The sequence below is a fragment of the Nansenia antarctica genome (genome assembly GCF_963989245.1).
Source record: "Nansenia antarctica genome assembly, chromosome: 9".
Classification (NCBI taxonomy): Eukaryota; Metazoa; Chordata; class Actinopteri; order Argentiniformes; family Microstomatidae; genus Nansenia; species Nansenia antarctica.
In genome coordinates this window covers 45,490,439-45,509,581 of record NC_137679.1, presented here as the reverse complement: position 1 = coordinate 45,509,581, position 19,143 = coordinate 45,490,439, and positions in this window count along the sequence as shown.

The window sequence follows — 19,143 nt, the reverse complement described above, 5'->3', positions numbered from 1 at the left end:
CAGTTCCCTATAAGTACTGAAATAAAAAAGTACATACAAATGTACTTAGAAGCCCTAAAAAGCACCGATGATAGGAGCGCCGCCAGCCTCGCGTGTGAACGCGCCGCCATCTTAAAACTTCCTGGATGTATATTCAATCTGCCGAATCTCATGTTCATTATTAACCCCTTCACGCTCCTCCCCTGTGATGCAGAGCTGTGTGAAAATATTATCAAGCTGAATTTTCTTCTCTGCCATGCCTTCAAACACAATGCTATTCTTCTCCAACAGAATGTTTTTATGTCTCTGTATGATGTCAACAACTGAATGAAAAGAGAGAGAAAATCAAATATTTACAAAAGCTGTAAACATCTACTGTACCATCAGGTGGCTGTGATATCTTCAGTGCTGTCTGGCGAACCAGCCCGCCTTCATACCAGTGTAACCAGAACCATCAGGGTTCATACCAGTTTAACCAGAACCATCAGGGTTCATACCAGTGTAACCAGAACCATCAGGGTTCATACCAGTGTAACCAGAACCATCAGCGTTCATACCAGTGTAACCAGAACCATCAGGGTTCATACCAGTTTAACCAGAACCATCAGGGTTCATACCAGTGTAACCAGAACCATCAGGGTTCATACCAGTGTAACCAGAACCATCAGGGTTCATACCAGTGTAACCAGAACCATCAGGGTTCATACCAGTGTAACCAGAACCATCAGGGTTCATACCAGTGTAACAAGAACCATCCGCGTCATCAACGCTGGGTGACGAAGGGGCAGGATAAACAAAAATGTCACAACTAGATGGCAGCTACTTCACTGGAAATGAGGATCATATCTTCCACTACAGTATCTGAAATAAACACTATTTTCTATGAAACAAAACAAAAGACACTTTCTACAGGTGTTCTCTTACTAACCAGCTGCTCCGTTACTGGAATAGAAATGGCTTACGAAGTTTGCATTCATGCATGTGTGTGTGTGTGTGTGTGTGTGTGTGTGTGTGTGTGTGTGTGTGTGTGTGTTTGCTGAGCATGTGAGGAAGATAGAGAGAATGATGAAACTTTTGATAATTGTTTTGATCACTAATGATTAGATTTAGATTAGATTACATTTTGTCTCCTTCCTTCTTGCTGGTCTCTGCAGCCTAGAATATGACACACCCACTGACGACGTGACTGTTCTACGTTTTGGTTCCCGCTTGAGAACCACTATTTTCTGGTTCCCACTGCGAACCAACTTTTCAGTCTCCGAACCAACTGAGTTTCGGTCTGAACACGCCGGCCGGTTCCAGACTTGGTTTGCGAACGCGAACCGGAACGGTTCTTTGCTGGTGTGAACGCCCTATTAGAGGTATCCAACATGAGACCCACAGGCCATGTTTGGCTCATCATATGCTATTATCAAAAGCCTGCTTGATAACTTCTATCAAATATATAATTCTAGAGAGAGGTGAGTGAGTGAGTGAGTGAGTGACTTACCCAAGTCTTGGACCAAATGAGGGTCTTTCTCCAGGAGGACCCTGTAGAAGGCTGACTTGACTCCTCCTGTGTGTAAGGCCTCGTACAGCTCCCTCATCTGGTTCTGTGTGGTCTGGGCAGCACAGATGATGGAGTACCTCTCCTGATGCATCATACCTCTCTGGAGCAGCTCATCTGCTATGGGTATCACCATGGTAACCCTCTGAATGAGTTCAGCCCTGTGACTGTCGACAAACTCAGCATCTGGAATTAAATAATGAATACCTGTTTCATAAAACTAGAACCTGCATGAAACACAGACACTGTCCATACAGAAGTTAAAATAATAGAATAAAATAGATAAAAGTTACATCTTTGATGTATGGTGGGGGACAGAGGGATGCTGGGAGAGGGAGGAAGGGAGGGAGGGGGGGAGGGAGGGAGGGAGGGATGCTGGGAGAGAGAGGAAGGGAGAGAGGGAGGGAGGGAGGGAGGGAGGGAGAGAGAGAGAGGGAGGGAGAGAGGGAGGGAGGGAGGGAGGGAGGGAGGGAGGGAGGGAGGGAGGGAGGGAGAGAGGGAGGGAGAGAGGGAGGGAGGGAGGGAGGGAGGGAGGGAGGGAGGGAGAGAGGGAGGGAGGGAGGGAGGAAGGGAGGGAGGGAGGGAGGGAGGGAGGGAGGGAGGGAGGAAGGGAGAGAGGGAGGGAGGGAGGGAGAGAGGGAGGGAGGGAGGGAGAGAGGGAGGGAGGGAGGGAGGAAGGGAGGGAGGGAGGGAGGGAGGGAGGGAGGGAGGGAGGAAGGGAGGGAGGGAGAGAGGGAGGGAGGAAGGGAGGGAGGGAGGGAGGGAGGGAGGGAGGGAGGGAGGGAGAGAGGGAGGGAGGGAGGGAGAGAGGGAGGGAGGGAGGGAGGGAGGGAGGGAGGGAGGGAGGGAGGGAGGAAGGGAGGGAGGGAGGCAAAGATGCCATGCAGATTTGTCATGTGACAGGTGTTGTAATGTGAGGGAGAGGGAGTTAAAGAAAAGGGAGTGTGTTTGTATTAAGAGAGATTCACCCTCAGATTCATTAGAATGAATTAATGAATACCTGTTTCATGAAACTAGAACCTGCATGAAACACAGACACTGTCCATACAGAAGTTAAAATAAAAAAAAGATAAAAGGTTATTTAGGGGCAGAGACTCACAGATTCGGGGAGAGGGAGGAGGAGGCAGAGGGGGGTGGAGGGAGAGAGAGAGGAAGGGAGGGAAGGAGAGAGAGAGAGGAAGGGAGGGAAGGAGAGAGCGAGAGGAAGGGAGGGAGGGAGGGAGAGAGCGAGAGGAAGGGAGGGAAGGAGAGAGCGAGAGGAAGGGAGGGAGGGAGAGAGAGGGAGTGTGTTTGTATTAAGAGAGATTCAGCATAGTTCACCCTCTGCTGTAGGGTTCACATTGAAGGTCACATTGACTGGTCCTGCAAAATGGCCAGTCAGAACAGGAGCAATGACTCGGCCTCCAGTCTGAGCTGTGTTGGTGGTACTGGTAGTAGTCTGAGGTGGGATGGAGGGAGCTGTTTCTCTCTGGGTGTCTGCTTCAAGGACATGGGCTCCACCTGAGGGGGGGGGGGGGGGGGGGCATGTGTCTTTCTGTTTCAATGAAGAAACATGACTGCATATTGTTGTGGATTTCATTGATTCTCAGTAGATTTAGTAGTAATATAAAAGCACAAAGAGCTTAAATCAATTGGCTCAAATGAGGCCTTTTATTAAGCAGGGTTACAGCAGCTCAGAGAGAAAGTAGAAGAGTCAAAAAGCCCCAACGTGAGGCGGGACGATCATTACATAACGTGGGGCGGGACAATCATTACATAAAGCCCAACGTGAGGCGGGACAATCATTACATAAAGCCCCAACGTGGGGCGGGACGATCATTACATAAAGCCCAACGTGAGGCGGGACAATCATTACATAAAGCCCAACGTGAGGCGGGACAATCATTATATAAAGCCCAACGTGGGCCGGGACGATCATTATATAAAGCCCAACGTGGGGCGGGACAATCATTACATAAAGCCCAACGTGGGGCGGGACGATCATTATATAAAGCCCAACGTGGGGCGGGACGATCATTATATAAAGCCCAACGTGGGGCGGGACAATCATTACATAAAGCCCCAACGTGAGGCGGGACAATCATTACATAAAGCCCCAACGTGAGGCGGGACAATCATTACATAAAGGCCCAACGTGAGGCGGGACAATCATTACACAACGTGGGGCGGGACGATCATTACATAAAGCCCAACGTGGGGCGCGACGATCATTACATAAAGCCAACGTGAGGCGGGACAATCATTACATAAAGCCCAACGTGAGGCGGGACAATCATTACATAAAGCCCAACGTGAGGCGGGACAATCATTACATAAAGCCCCAACGTGAGGCGGGACAATCATTACATAAAGCCAACGTGAGGCGGGACAATCATTACATAAAGCCAACGTGAGGCGGGACAATCATTACATAAAGCCCAACGTGAGGCGGGACAATCATTACATAAAGCCCAACGTGGGGCGGGACGATCATTATATAAAGCCCAACGTGGGGCGGGACGATCATTATATAAAGCCCAACGTGGGGCGGGACAATCATTACATAAAGCCCCAACGTGAGGCGGGACAATCATTACATAAAGCCCCAACGTGAGGCGGGACAATCATTACATAAAGGCCCAACGTGAGGCGGGACAATCATTACACAACGTGGGGCGGGACGATCATTACATAAAGCCCAACGTGGGGCGCGACGATCATTACATAAAGCCAACGTGAGGCGGGACAATCATTACATAAAGCCCAACGTGAGGCGGGACAATCATTACATAAAGCCCAACGTGAGGCGGGACAATCATTACATAAAGCCCCAACGTGAGGCGGGACAATCATTACATAAAGCCAACGTGAGGCGGGACAATCATTACATAAAGCCAACGTGAGGCGGGACAATCATTACATAAAGCCCAACGTGAGGCGGGACAATCATTACATAAAGCCCCAACGTGAGGCGGGACAATCATTACATAAAGCCAACGTGAGGCGGGACGATCATTACATAAAGCCAACGTGGGGCGGGACAATCATTACATAAAGCCCCAACGTGAGGCGGGACAATCATTACATAAAGCCCCAACGTGAGGCGGGACAATCATTACATAAAGCCCAACGTGAGGCGGGACGATCATTACATAAAGCCCAACGTGGGGCGGGACAATCATTACATAAAGCCCCAACGTGGGGCGGGACGATCATTACATAAAGCCCAACGTGGGGCGGGACGATCATTACATAAAGCCCAACGTGAGGCGGGACGATCATTACATAAAGCCCAACGTGAGGCGGGACGATCATTACATAAAGCCCCAACGTGAGGCGGGACGATCATTACATAAAGCCCCAACGTGAGGCGGGACAATCATTACATAAAGCCCCAACGTGAGGCGGGACAATCATTACATAAAGCCCCAACGTGGGGCGGGACAATCATTACATAAAGCCCCAACGTGGGGCGGAGCCGCGGGACGATCATTACATAAAGGTGTCCTCCCTCATGAGGTCACCACTCTTGCTTAACCAATCATAATCATATAAATCTGCGCCACAAGTTATTGTGCAACAAGTTATTGTGCAACAAGTTATTGGCACTGTCCACAGGCAGAATTCATTCTTATCTACACCACAGTTCTTGGCAGATCTCTTGCAGGATTTAGAGAGACAGGCTTTAATTCTCAGCATATTTGATATAAAACTACAACAGTATCATTACAGGGGGGTCGCAGTTGTATTACTGATGTGTCATCACAACCTTCTGTAACGTTTGTTTTCTCTTCTGGCTGGAGAAGAGTATGACGCATGTGTAGAGGCCTGTACATCACAGTCACATACATGGTAAAAGTTACATCCTTGACGTACTAAACCATTTACAACAGACAGATGGAGATTTATGAGGGCTGTCGTTCACTAAGCAGTACTTCTCCAGGAGGCCATTTTCAGTATTCCACCTCAGCATAAATAGATACACAGCTTCCCTCACCTCTCTCTCCAGCGGACCTCTTGTCTCTCGAGGAAAGACTCTCCATTTCTTTGACTCTCAGGACCGTCGACCCACGAATCCTGTCAGCTCATGAAACAACATCAAACAGATTTGTATTGTTGTGTCTCCAACTCATTCCTAACATATTAAACATGTTAACCAACAAATCGATTAATTACAATAGTAAAATCAAATCAAATCTTTAAGTTTTTCCCCAAAACATGCGCATGCAAATTTATAAAAAAGGAACTTGGCATGAAACTGCGCACCTCTACGCACACTTGGACCCATCTTGTGAGAAATGCGCTATACAAATAACACTTGATTTGATTTGATACATATCTACTGCATATCTACTGCAATGTAGATTTTTAATATTGCATTTAAATGACAAAATTATTAAATTAAGATTATATAATGATTGGAGCACTTTGAGCTGCAGCGTTTGCAGGAAAAGCGCTATACAAATAAAAGTTATTATTATTATTATAGTTTTATATCAAATATGCTAAGAATGGGATATGCCTTACCTTCCTGTAAGAGATGTGCCAATGACTGGTTGCAAAACTCTGTGTCGCACTTACTAAAGTCTAGCGCTTCCCTGTCTCCACAAGATTATTGATGTCATAAAGGTGGACTTTGTAAATAAGGGCTGAGCTCAGAGAAGGAGGGGGGCTCTGGGCTCTGGGCTCTAGACTGCTGTCATGTGACTTTATAAATAAGGCTTCAAGCTTGTGAGAAATGCGCTATACAAATAACACTTGATTTGATTTGATACATATCTACTGCATATCTACTGCAATGTAGATTTTTAATATTGCATTTAAATGACAAAATTATTAAATTAAGATTATATAATGATTGGAGCACTTTGAGCTGCAGCGTTTGCAGGAAAAGCGCTATACAAATAAAAGTTATTATTATTATTATTATAGTTTTATATCAAATATGCTAAGAATGGGATATGCCTTACCTTCCTGTAAGAGATGTGCCAATGACTGGTTGCAAAACTCTGTGTCGCACTTACTAAAGTCTAGCGCTTCCCTGTCTCCACAAGATTATTGATGTCATAAAGGTGGACTTTGTAAATAAGGGCTGAGCTCAGAGAAGGAGGGGGGCTCTGGGCTCTGGGCTCTAGACTGCTGTCATGTGACTTTATAAATAAGGCTTCAAGCTAAGTTGATCAATCTGTTTGTGTTCAATATTCAATATCAATAGAGAAGAAACCAGATTAAATCCACTAGGTAATCTTACTGTACATATCTCGCCCATGTCTGTACATAACTCACAGTACATATGTCTGTACATCTCTTTATGGCTTGCACTATGCACTATTGCGCGCTCACACACACACACACACACACACACCCTAAAGTTGCGTACGTGCTTCCTTCTATAAATACCAACGCAGGTAAAATGAACGCAGGTGAATGAGGTTTGTAATAACGCCCTGTGATAGCGGCTCAATTATAGCGGCTGAATTAAGCCAAGTGCTATAATATAATATAGGGTAGGCGTTCGTCTGGAAGCGGGAGAGGGCAGAGAATGGTGGCTTCTCGGTAAGTTGCGTTTGTAATGTTTGATCGAGGTGGTGGATTTTATCATATGAGGGGCCTCATTTATAGAACGTGCTTAGATCAAGTCGTACGTAGAAAACCACGTCAACGTAGTGATTTATACAATTTCAACGTGAGTCAATTTGACCGTGGAAACGATCGTAGCTCTACGTCGAGTATTCAACTTGCTTACGCACATTACCTACTGGTTATGCGGAGTTATTACAGGCATGTGAGCAGGGGCGGAGATCCGGGGCTTAGCCCAGAGGGAGAATGTGCGCGCGGAGCGCGCCGGAAAAATTTGCCTTCAACCTTCAACTTACCACCACCTTAAAGCGGACAAAAGGCACTGGAGAACACATACATTCACACCCTTTAATGAAGCAAACTAATTGTGGTGGTTCTGGGCACAGAGGGAGGTCAGCACCCGTAGCTCCCCCTGTCAGTCACCATCATTTATATTTGTATAGAATTACATAATTGATGGGCTGAGGCTAGTTATGTTACAGTATGTATATCAGGGCAGACTCTGTGCTCACCACTTATATTGTATTTAGAGTCTTGTCCTGTGTTATATGACGATATATTACATGTATTGTTGGCCTGTGTATAGTACTGTGAAATCAAATCCCCCCTGGGACATTAAACAAACTTAGTTAGTTAGCGTTACATCTTAGGATAGATTTGAGTCATGTTCTGTATACATACATACTACCATAAGGGCATACTTAATGTGGTTACTCCATGTTTACTAGCTGTAACATTAACGTTACATCATTCTTTTTCACTTGTTACTCAGTCAACCAGAGTGCAGATATCAAAGACTATCAGCCTGTTATTCACTTTATTTGTATAAGTATTATCCTTTGTTTGATTTCTTACCATGTACCGTAACAGTACCTTGCTATGTTTCATTTTCATTATAACATAACGTTATGTTATGATAGCCAGCTAGCATTAGCAAACCGGAAAAGTAGTGTCAGTGAGTCAGTCACCTTTCTAATAAGATTCACAAACCTGAAACATCATCTATGTCATCACTGCTGGTGATGTCATTGTTGTCAGCTGCTGATACTGCTGCTGCAACAGTTCTTGGCGCTTGTTTTGTTGAAAAAAACTTTCGGATGTTTTGGATATCCTTACAATTTTGCAAGTCAGGCACTGATTGAAATCACTTCTTCTTCAGGGCAGGGCAGGCTACGCAGTACGCAGGCTAATGTCGCGCAGCTGCTGCCTCTCTGTTGGACTCCGGTACTGCACGTTACTCACGAGAGTTTTTTTTTTTTTGAAAGTAAAACATTCAGGGCTTTTCAGAAAACATCCGGGGCTTGAGCCCAAGTAGCCACCCCCTAGCGCCGCCCCTGCATGTGAGCCGCACTGGAAAAACGTTGCCTACTGTCATTCATGCAGTGGTGTGCCGTCAGGGCCAGCAAGGCCTTCTCTGCTGGCCTAAACATCATCAGAATATACATTTTATTATATTTTAAATGAGTTTAATTTAAAGATTTAAAAGGAACTGATGTTTATGATTGTATTTCAGTCTTCCTTTATATCCCTCCGGAGCTGTCTATCTCCCCTTCAACATGCCTAGTGCCTTCCACAACGGACCGACGCCGGCCGCGTCCTAACTATTCCCACCGTAGTTGGGGTAGACCACGCCAACTTCTGGAATATGTAGGGGTGTTTTTTTTCTTTTTTTTCTCAAACACAAACACAATCACTGACACTAAGAATAGGCGCGCGTTCCAGGGCCCACAGGGCAATGAGAGCCGCGCCCGGCCGCTTGCGGCCGTGCCCGCGGCGAACATTGACCGTTGGCCCGCGGCACACTCAGCGCCGCAGAGTTGCATACAGAGATGGGTAACCTATATCTAATCGTGCACCCCGTGTTACGTGAAGAACAAGATACAGAGAACACCCCTACATATTCCAGAAGTTGGCGTGGCGTGGGCGTGGTGTGGGCGTGGTCTACCCCAACTACGGTGGGAATCGTTAGGACGCTGCCCGGCCACGCGCTCAATTATACTGGAGTTTCTCCGGTGTCTGGGAGTTCGCAAAGGGAGTGAGCAGCCATAAGAATAAGACCACCTGATAAGAATAAGACCATTATATTATTACAGTATAAGCAGCACTCGAGTTGAGCCGGGATGAAAACAGTCAATAATCGTCCCCCTTTTAAAACTGCCCTCCCCTCTTTCCATACGTTAGGTCATTTATCAATGAACGTGGTATTACTGCTATTTCAAGGTGTGAGGGGGCACGCACACATGCAATGACATTTTTACTGACACTGAAGTCACTGACGCTGAGGGGATACTAAAATTGTCCTCATTATGATAAAATCCACCATCCCCCTGATTTTCTTTTACAACTTGAGTAGCCTACTGAGTATAAGCATTTCATTTTCCTGGTTAGTTGTCATGATCAAACGCAACTTACCGAGAAGCCACCCTTCTCTGCCCTCTCCCGCTTCCAGACGAACGCCTACCCTATATTATAGCACTTGTCTTAATTCAGCCGCTATAATTGAGCCTCTATCAACTCTGAAAACAAATACACAGAGCTAAAACTATAATACATATGGACATGGATTTTGACACATTTAGGACAAAATCTTCCAAAAATGTATTTTTAATGTATTTTTACTAAGGAAAAACAATTATAAAGTAAAAAAAAAAGAAAAAAAAAGAAAAACATTTCTTCACTTTATTATTTTTTTCCTTAGTATGATAGTATGATATAGTATAGTATGATATATTATTATCAAACTAACGAAAAAAAAGATAAAATATATCATACTATGTTCTTTTTTTCCACTTTATTTTTTTTCCCCGTATTATGATAATAATATATAAAGAAAAACGAAAAAAAGAACATAGTATACTGTGTTTATTTTTTCATTTTATTTATTTTTTCCTTAGAAAGATAATAATATGCCATCAATCCGTCCAGACTGTCCAGGGCCCAGAACCTAGGTCTTTGCTGTGTTCAGGGCCTGGACGGCCCTGTGGTAGAAGCTGTTCTTCAGTCTGTTTGTCCTTGCGGCCAAGGTCCTGAACCGCCTTTTCGAGGGCAGCCTGGTAAAGTGTTCGTACCCAGGGTGGGTCGGGTCCCTGGAGATCTTGGAGGCCTTCCTGTGACAGCGTGTGTTGTACAGCTCTTCCAGAGAGGGGAGGGGGGCGCCGTTGATCTTCTGTGCTGTTCTCACGACTCTCTGTAGCGCATTTCTCTCCGCTGTTGTGCAGCTGGAGAACCAGTTGCAGATGCCGTAGGTGAGGATGCTCTCCACTGCGCCGCGGTAGAAGGTCACCAGTATCTCCTGCTTGCTGTGTTCCTTCCTGAGGACTCTCAGGGTGTATAGCCGCTGTTGTGCCTTCTTGATGGTGGCTTTTGTGTTGTCCTTCCAGGTCAGGTCATCCCGCATGTGCATCCCCAGGAATCGGAGGGTTGAGACTCTCTCCACGCTCTCTCCGTCGATGAGCAGGGGCTGGATCTCGGACTTTTTCCTCCTGAAGTCTACGATGATTTCCTGGGTCTTTGACTTGTTCAGCAGCAGGTTGTTAACCTTGCACAGCTTGCTCAGCTGCTCTACCTCATCCCTGTACGCCGCCTCGTCCCCCCCCGAGATGCATCCCACCACGGTGGTGTCGTCTGCAAACTTTACGATGGAGTTGCTGGGGTGGACGGGGGTGAAGTCGTAGGTGTAGAGGTTGTAGAGGATGGGGCTTAGCACGCAGCCCTGGGGGGACCCAGTGCTGAGTCTGAGGGCTGTGGAGGTGTGGGGGCCCACCCGCACCCTCTGGGGGCGGTCGGTCAGGATGTCCTTGATCCATGCACATATAGAGTGTGATAGACCCAGGTCTAGTAGTTTGGTCACTAGCCTGTCTGGAAGGATGGTGTTGAAGGCGGAGCTGAAGTCCACAAAGAGCAGTCTCGCGTAGCTGTTTCCCCTCTCCAGGTGGGATAGAGTGGCGTGGAGAGTCGTCGCGATGGCGTCCTCTGTGGACCTGTGGGCTCTGTAGGCGAACTGGTATGGATCCAGGTTGGGCGGGAGGCGTGTGAGTATGTGGGCCCGGACTAGTTTCTCGAAGCACTTCATGATGATTGGTGTGAGTGCCACCGGGCGGTAGTCGTTTAGGCAGCTCACCGTGCTTTTCTTCGGGACTGGGATGATAGTTGAGGTTTTCAGGCAGGGTGGGATGGTGGCCTGGGACAGGGACTGGTTGAAGATGTTGGTGAAAACCCCGGCCAGCTGGTCGGCGCAGTCCCTCAGCACCCGTCCCAGGACGCCATCCGGCCCCGAGGCTTTCCTGGGGTCCACCGCCTTCAGCACGCGTCTCACTTCATGCTCTGTGAGGGTGAGGCTGCTGAGAGCTGGAGAGAGTGGTGTTTGTGTTGTGGTTACCTCCGTTCGCCCCTCGTCGAACCGGGCGTAGAAGGTGTTCAGCTTTCCCGCCAGCAGGGGGTCGTCCTCTGCGGCTGTGAGCCTGTTGGCTCTGAAGTTTGTCATCTGCTGAACCCCCTGCCACATCCGCCTGGAGTCGTTGCTCAGGAGGCATTCCTCAATCTTCTCTCTGTGGTCTGCCTTGGCCGCTTTGATTCCGCGCTTTAGGTTAGCCCTGGTGGTGCTGTACAGCGGTGTGCTCTTCCCTGCGAAGAAGGCGTTGTCCCACTCGTTGATCAGTTTTTGGACCTTCCCAGTCATCCATGGCTTCGTGTTGGGGTAGACCCGGACCCGTTTGTCCACGGTGACTGAGTTGGTGCAGTTCACTATGTGGTTCAGAACCGACGACGTGTACTGTTCCAGGTCCTCATGCTCATATTCCTGCCATGGGGTGTCATTTAGGCAGATCTGCAGTGGAGCGGACCCTTCTGGCCAGGTTCTGACAGTCTTAGTGGTGATGGGAGCACTTTTCCCCATGGTAGTGTATGCTGGGATCAGGAGGATTGACACATGGTCAGACATGCCTAGATGAGCTAGAAAAATAATGAAGTGAAAAGAAATGTTATTTTTTCGTTTTTTTCACATTTTTTTTTTCCTTAGAATGATAATAATATATCATATTATACGATAGAATGATAGAATGATCATAGAATGATACAAATTATTTAAAAAAATATAGTGACATAAAAAAAAGAACATAGTATACTGTGTTTTGTTTTTCATTTTTCTGACTTTATTTATTTTTCCCTTAGAAAGATAATAATATCATATTATACTATAGAATGATAGAATGATCATAGAATGATAAAAAAAGATTTTTTTTTTTAAATGAATTGATATTTGATTTTATTGATGTTATTTTTTTCATTTTTCTCACTTAATTTTTTCCTTAGAAAGATAATAATATATCATATTATACTATAGAATGATAGAATGATCATAGAATGATAAAAATTATAAAAATATAATGAAGTGATTTTTTTCCCCTTATAATGATAATAATATATCATATTATACTATAGAATGATCAGAGAATGATAAAAATGATACAAAATAAGTATTATTTTTTTTACTGTAGAATGATTATAATATATCATATTATACTATACACTATTGGGAGTCAATGGAAATGGAACTGGGTTTCTTCCACCTTCCTAACGGGTGTTATTCACTGACAAACAGGTGCCCGGTTGGACATCACCGTGGATTAGGGAGACAATTCAAAGGTGTCTGGAGAGGAAGGGGAATATAACACACTTTGAATGGAGTCCATACGACACTCCTGTCGCGATCGGCACAGCGAGAATCGGATGCATGATAATGCATTAATAACAATACTACTCATTCTGTAGTAGTAATTAATGCATTAATAACACTATAATGATGTAGTGATAATGTATTAAAACGCTATAATAATGTTGTGATGATGTACTAATAACACTATAATATTGTAGAGATAATGTAGTAAAAATGCTATAATAATTTCGTGATAATGTACTAAAAACACTATAAACCTGTAGTAGTAATTAATGCGTTAATAACACTATAATGATGTAGTGATAATGTATTACAACGCTATAATAATGTTGTGATGATGTACTAATAACACTATAATATTGTAGAGATAATGTAGTAAAAATGCTATAATAATTTCGTGATAATGTACTAAAAACACTATAAACCTGTAGTAGTAATTAATGCGTTAATAACACTATAATGATGTAGTGATAATGCATTAATAACACTATAATGAGGTAGTGATAATGTACTAAAACGTTATAATAATGTCATGATAATGTACTAACAACACTATAATTATTATACTGAAGAAAAAAATAATGTTCTTCTTTTGCTTTTTTTCCACTTTATAATTGTTTTCCTTAGTATAATAATAATTATTAGGACCATGTTCGCAAGGACAAACAGACTGAAGCTCAGCTTCTACCCCAGGGCCATCCAGGCCCTGAACACAGCAAAGACCTAGGTTCTGGGCCCTGGACAGTCTGGACGGATTGATGGCAGCTGCTGGACTGAAAATCAGGTGTAGTGCTGAAGCACAAATGTGTACATTTCAAGCCTGCAAACTGCGACACTTTAAATGAATGTGCAATAACACTATGTGCAATATGACAACCCTAGGGTACATAAGGTTGCAGAGAATAGGAAATGTTAGAATAGGTATAGCATAGCATAGAGTACAGCAATAGGTTAGAATAGGTATAGCATAGCATAGAGTACAGCACAGTGTTTTATTTGTATAGTATAGTATAGTGGATAGTGTACATAGCCTTTATTTATGTAAACCAGCTCCTTTCCCTTCTTTTTTTTTTTCTTTCTTTTTTTTCTTTCCTAGCACCAGGGGAGCCCCTCCTCCCAAATTTCGTTGTTTGGTACCTGTACTATATCAATGACAATAAAGACCATTCATTCATTCATTAATTCATTCATCATTCAATATATCATACTATACTATATCATACTAAGGAAAGAAATTATAGTAAAACCTAGGTTATAGAGAGAAACCTCGGATATATAGAGAAACCTGGGATATATAGAGAAACCTAGGATAGAGAGAGAAACCTAGGATATAAAGGGAAACCTAGGATATAAAGAGAAACCTAGGATATAAAGGGAAACCTAGGATAGAGAGAAACCTAGGATAGAGAGAGAAACCTAGGATATAAAGAGAAACCTAGGATATAGAGAGAAACCTAGGATATAGAGAAACCTAGGATATAAAGAGAAATCTAGGATATAAAGAGAAACCTAGGATATAAAGAGAAACCTAGGATATAAAGAGAAACCTAGGATATAAAGAGAAACCTAGGATATAAAGAGAAACCTAGGATATAAAGAGAAACCTAGGATATAGAGAGAAACCTGGGATATAAAGAGAAACCTAGGACATAAAGAGAAACCTAGGATAGAGAGAAACCTAGGATATAAAGAGAAACCTAGGATATAAAGAGAAACCTAGGATAGAGAGAAACCTAGGATATAAAGAGAAACCTCGGATAGAGAGAGAAACCTAGGATATAAAGGGAAACCTATGATATAAAGAGAAACCTAGGATATAAAGGGAAACCTAGGATATAAAGAGAAACCTAGGATATAAAGAGAAACCTAGGATATAGAGAAACCTAGGATATAAAGAGAAACCTAGGATATAAAGAGAAACCTAGGATATAAAGAGAAACCTAGGATATAAAGAGAAACCTAGGATATAGAGAGAAACCTAGAATAGAGAGAGAAACCTAGGATATAAAGGGAAACCTAGGATATAGAGAGAAACCTAGGATATAAAGAGAAACATAGGATATAAAGAGAAACCTCGGATATAAAGAGAAACCTAGGATAGAGAGAGAAACCTAGGATAGAGAGAAACCTAGGATATAGAGAGAAACCTAGGATATAGAGAGAAACCTCGGATATAAAGAGAAACCTAGGATAGAGAGAGAAACCTAGGATATAGAGAGAAACCTCGGATATAAAGAGAAACCTAGGATAGAGAGGGAAACCTAGGATAGAGAGAGAAACCTCGGATATAAAGAGAAACCTCGGATATAAAGAGAAACCTAGGATAGAGAGAGAAACCTAGGATATAAAGAGAAACCTAGGATAGAGAGAGAAACCTAGGATATAAAGAGAAACCTAGGATATAAAGGGAAACCTCGGATAGAGAGAGAAACCTAGGATAGAGAGAGAAACCTCGGATATAAAGAGAAACCTAGGATAGAGAGAAACCTAGGATATAGAGAGAAACCTAGGATATAAAGGGAAACCTAGGATAGAGAGAAACCTAGGATATAGAGAGAAACCTAGGATATAAAGGGAAACCTAGGATATAAAGGGAAACCTAGGATATAAAGAGAAACCTCGGATAGAGAGAGAAACCTAGGATATAAAGAGAAACCTCGGATAGAGAGAGAAACCTAGGATATAAAGAGAAACCTAGGATAGAGAGAGAAACCTGGGATATAAAGGGAAACCTAGGATATAAAGGGAAACCTAGGATATAGAGAAACCTAGGATAGAGAGAAACCTAGGATAGAGAGAGAAACCTAGGATATAAAGAGAAACCTAGGATAGAGAGAGAAACCTGGGATATAAAGGGAAACCTAGGATATAGAGAGAAACCTAGGATAGAGAGAGAAACCTAGGATATAAAGGGAAACCTAGGATAGAGAGAGAAACCTAGGATATAGAGAGAAACCTCGGATAGAGAGAAACCTAGGATATAAAGAGAAACCTCGGATAGAGAGAGAAACCTAGGATAGAGAGAGAAACCTAGGATAGAAAGAGAAACCTAGGATATAAAGAGAAACCTCGGATAGAGAGAGAAACCTAGGATAGAGAGAGAAACCTAGGATAGAAAGAGAAACCTAGGATATAAAGAGAAACCTAGGATATAAAGAGAAACCTAGGATAGAGAGAAACCTAGGATATAAAGGGAAACCTAGGATATAGAGAGAAACCTAGGATAGAGAGAGAAACCTAGGATATAAAGGGAAACCTAGGATAGAGAGAGAAACCTAGGATATATAGAGAAACCTAGGATATAGAGAGAAACCTCGGATAGAGAGAGAAACCTCGGATAGAGAGAAACCTAGGATAGAGAGAGAAACCTAGGATATAAAGAGAAACCTCGGATAGAGAGAGAAACCTAGGATAGAGAGAAACCTAGGATAGAGAGAGAAACCTAGGATATAGAGAGAAACCTAGGATAGAGAGAGAAACCTAGGATAGAGAGAGAAACCTAGGATATAGAGAGAAACCTCAGATATAAAGAGAAACCTAGGATAGAGAGGGAAACCTAGGATATAGAGAGAAACCTAGGATAGAGAGAGAAACCTAGGATATAAAGAGAAACCTAGGATATAGAGAGAAACCTAGGATAGAGAGGGAAACCTAGGATATAGAGAGAAACCTAGGATAGAGAGAGAAACCTCAGGAAGGACACAGAGTCAGGTCAACATAACTGCGTGCTTTATTGAGATACACAGTAAAGCATATTATATTACAGGAGTAAGGCATATATTTGGTGGAATTTGATATGTTGTGAAAAATATGAGTTATTTAAAGAACAGATGGATGAACCAAACGCCAGGGGGTTAGAAAACAACAATAATAATAATAATAATAATAATAATAATAATGATCAAAACAAGAATACAGTGTTGGGAGTGATCGGACGCAGGTTCCCTGGGGGGTCTTGCATCACCATCGCTAAAGGAAAACCCAGGATCATCTTTAACAAGTCTTTTCTTGAACAACTTATCAAAATAAGCCAGGACTTTCCTTTAGCGACATTGATGAATTAAAATTATAAAAATTATTGATGGAAAACCCCCCAGGTCATGAAACTGAATCATCGGGGGGGAGGACACCTTTAACGCAGTGACACGTTAGACACACACACACACCCGCCTCCCCACGCCAAACACACCCAGTTCACAAACCGAAGAAGAAGGGGGAAGAAAACGCAACACACACCACAAATTAAATGAGTCATCTTCATCATCATCATCATCATCATCATCACACAGTAAAACCAATCTAGCGCGGCCAGTAGGGGGCGGTAGTGCACATTCCTGCTGGAGGGGTGGACTTGTCGGCACAGATCAATAATCACATTATCAGTTATTGATCTCAGCCTCAGGGGGGGGGCGATCATACAGATCATACAGTGTGTTTATCAACATTCTGATAGGAGCAGGTCACATGACCTCCCTGACTAACCATGGATGGATCACTGGGAGGGGGGGGAGGGATGGGGCATCTAGCTGACTCTCCCTCTAATCATGAACTTCTCTCTCCTCATCATCAACCTTCAAGAAACCTAAGAAACCTTCTACTGTCACTTCAACAGACCACCTTCATCTGTCCTTGGTCCATCTGACCATCATCATCATCATCCTTCTTCTAGACCTCCTTCATCTGTTCTTCAGACCATCTACAGACCTCCTTCAATAGACCTCCTTCTCTGACCATCGTCTTCATCATCACCACCACCACCATCATCATCATCACCACTACCATCATCATCAACACCATCATCATCATCACCACCATCATCATCACCACTACCATCATCATCACCACCATCATCATCATCACCATCATCATCATCATCATCACCACCATCATCACCACCATCATCATCATCACCATCATCACCATCATCATCACCACTACCATCATCATCATCACCACCATCATCATCATCACCACCATCATCATCATCACCACCATCATCACCACCATCATCATCATCATCACCATCACCACCACCATCATCATCATCATCACCATCACCACCATCATCATCATCACCACCATCATCATTATCATCATCACCATCATCATCATCATCACCACCACCATAATCATCATCATCACCATCATCATTATCATCATCATTATCATCACCATCATCATTATCATCATCACCATCATCATCACCACCACCATAATCACCACCATCACCATCATCATTCTTCAGACCTACAGCTGATACAGAGCATTCCTGACATTCCTGGGGAGGGGGTCGGGGGGGGTCGGGGTCGGGGGGTCAGAGTACATAAAGCATTCTACCTGCAGGAGACAGTCTGCAGACGGCTAGTAACATAATGACCAATCAACAAATAATAAAGTGAAAAAAAAGACTATAGTATGATTTATTATATATATATATATTATAAACATTTTCACTTTATTATTTTTTTCCTTAGTCTGATAATAATATCATACTACCATTCTAAGGGGGAAAAAAAAGTGAAAATACCATACTATATACTGTTATTTCTTTCACTTTATTATTTTTTTCTACTAGTAACATAATGACCAATCAAAAGACTCCTAGTAACATAATGACCAATCAAAAGACTCCTAGTAACATAATGACCAATCAAAAAATAATAATTAAGTGAAAAAAAGAACATAGTATAGTATGATTAATTAAATTTGATTTCTTAGTTTATTTTCACTTTATAATGTTTTTCCTTAGTATGATAATATTATATCATACTACGATATCATACTATAGAGAAAGAAAGGAAAAACAAAAAAGGAAAAAATGCTATAATGTATCATACGTATACGTTCTTAAAAAAAAAAAAAAACTTTATTAATTAATTTTCTATTAATAAAGTGAAAAAAAAGAACATAGTATAGTATGATTTATTATATATATTTTGTCACTTTATTATTTTTTCCCGTAGTATGATAATAATATATCATACTATACTATATCATACAAAAACATTATGTAGTGAAACATTTAAAAAATATTGAATATATCATTATACTATGTTCTTTCTTTCTTCACTTTCATTTTTTTTCTACTAGTAACATAATGACCAATCAAAAGATGCTAGTTACATAATGACAGCCAATGGATGGATGATCTGATAAAACAAAAAAACACGCACACACACACACACACACACACACACACACACACACACACACACACACGCTGCAAGGTTGCAGGGTGATGACTGCAGTAGTATATCTTGTTATTAACAAACATTTCTGTAATATAAACCCTTTTTGTTTTACAATCTTTCTTTTTGATACAAATGTCTGAATGTGTTTCATACAAAGAGATGTCCACAGGGATGTACACACACACACACACACA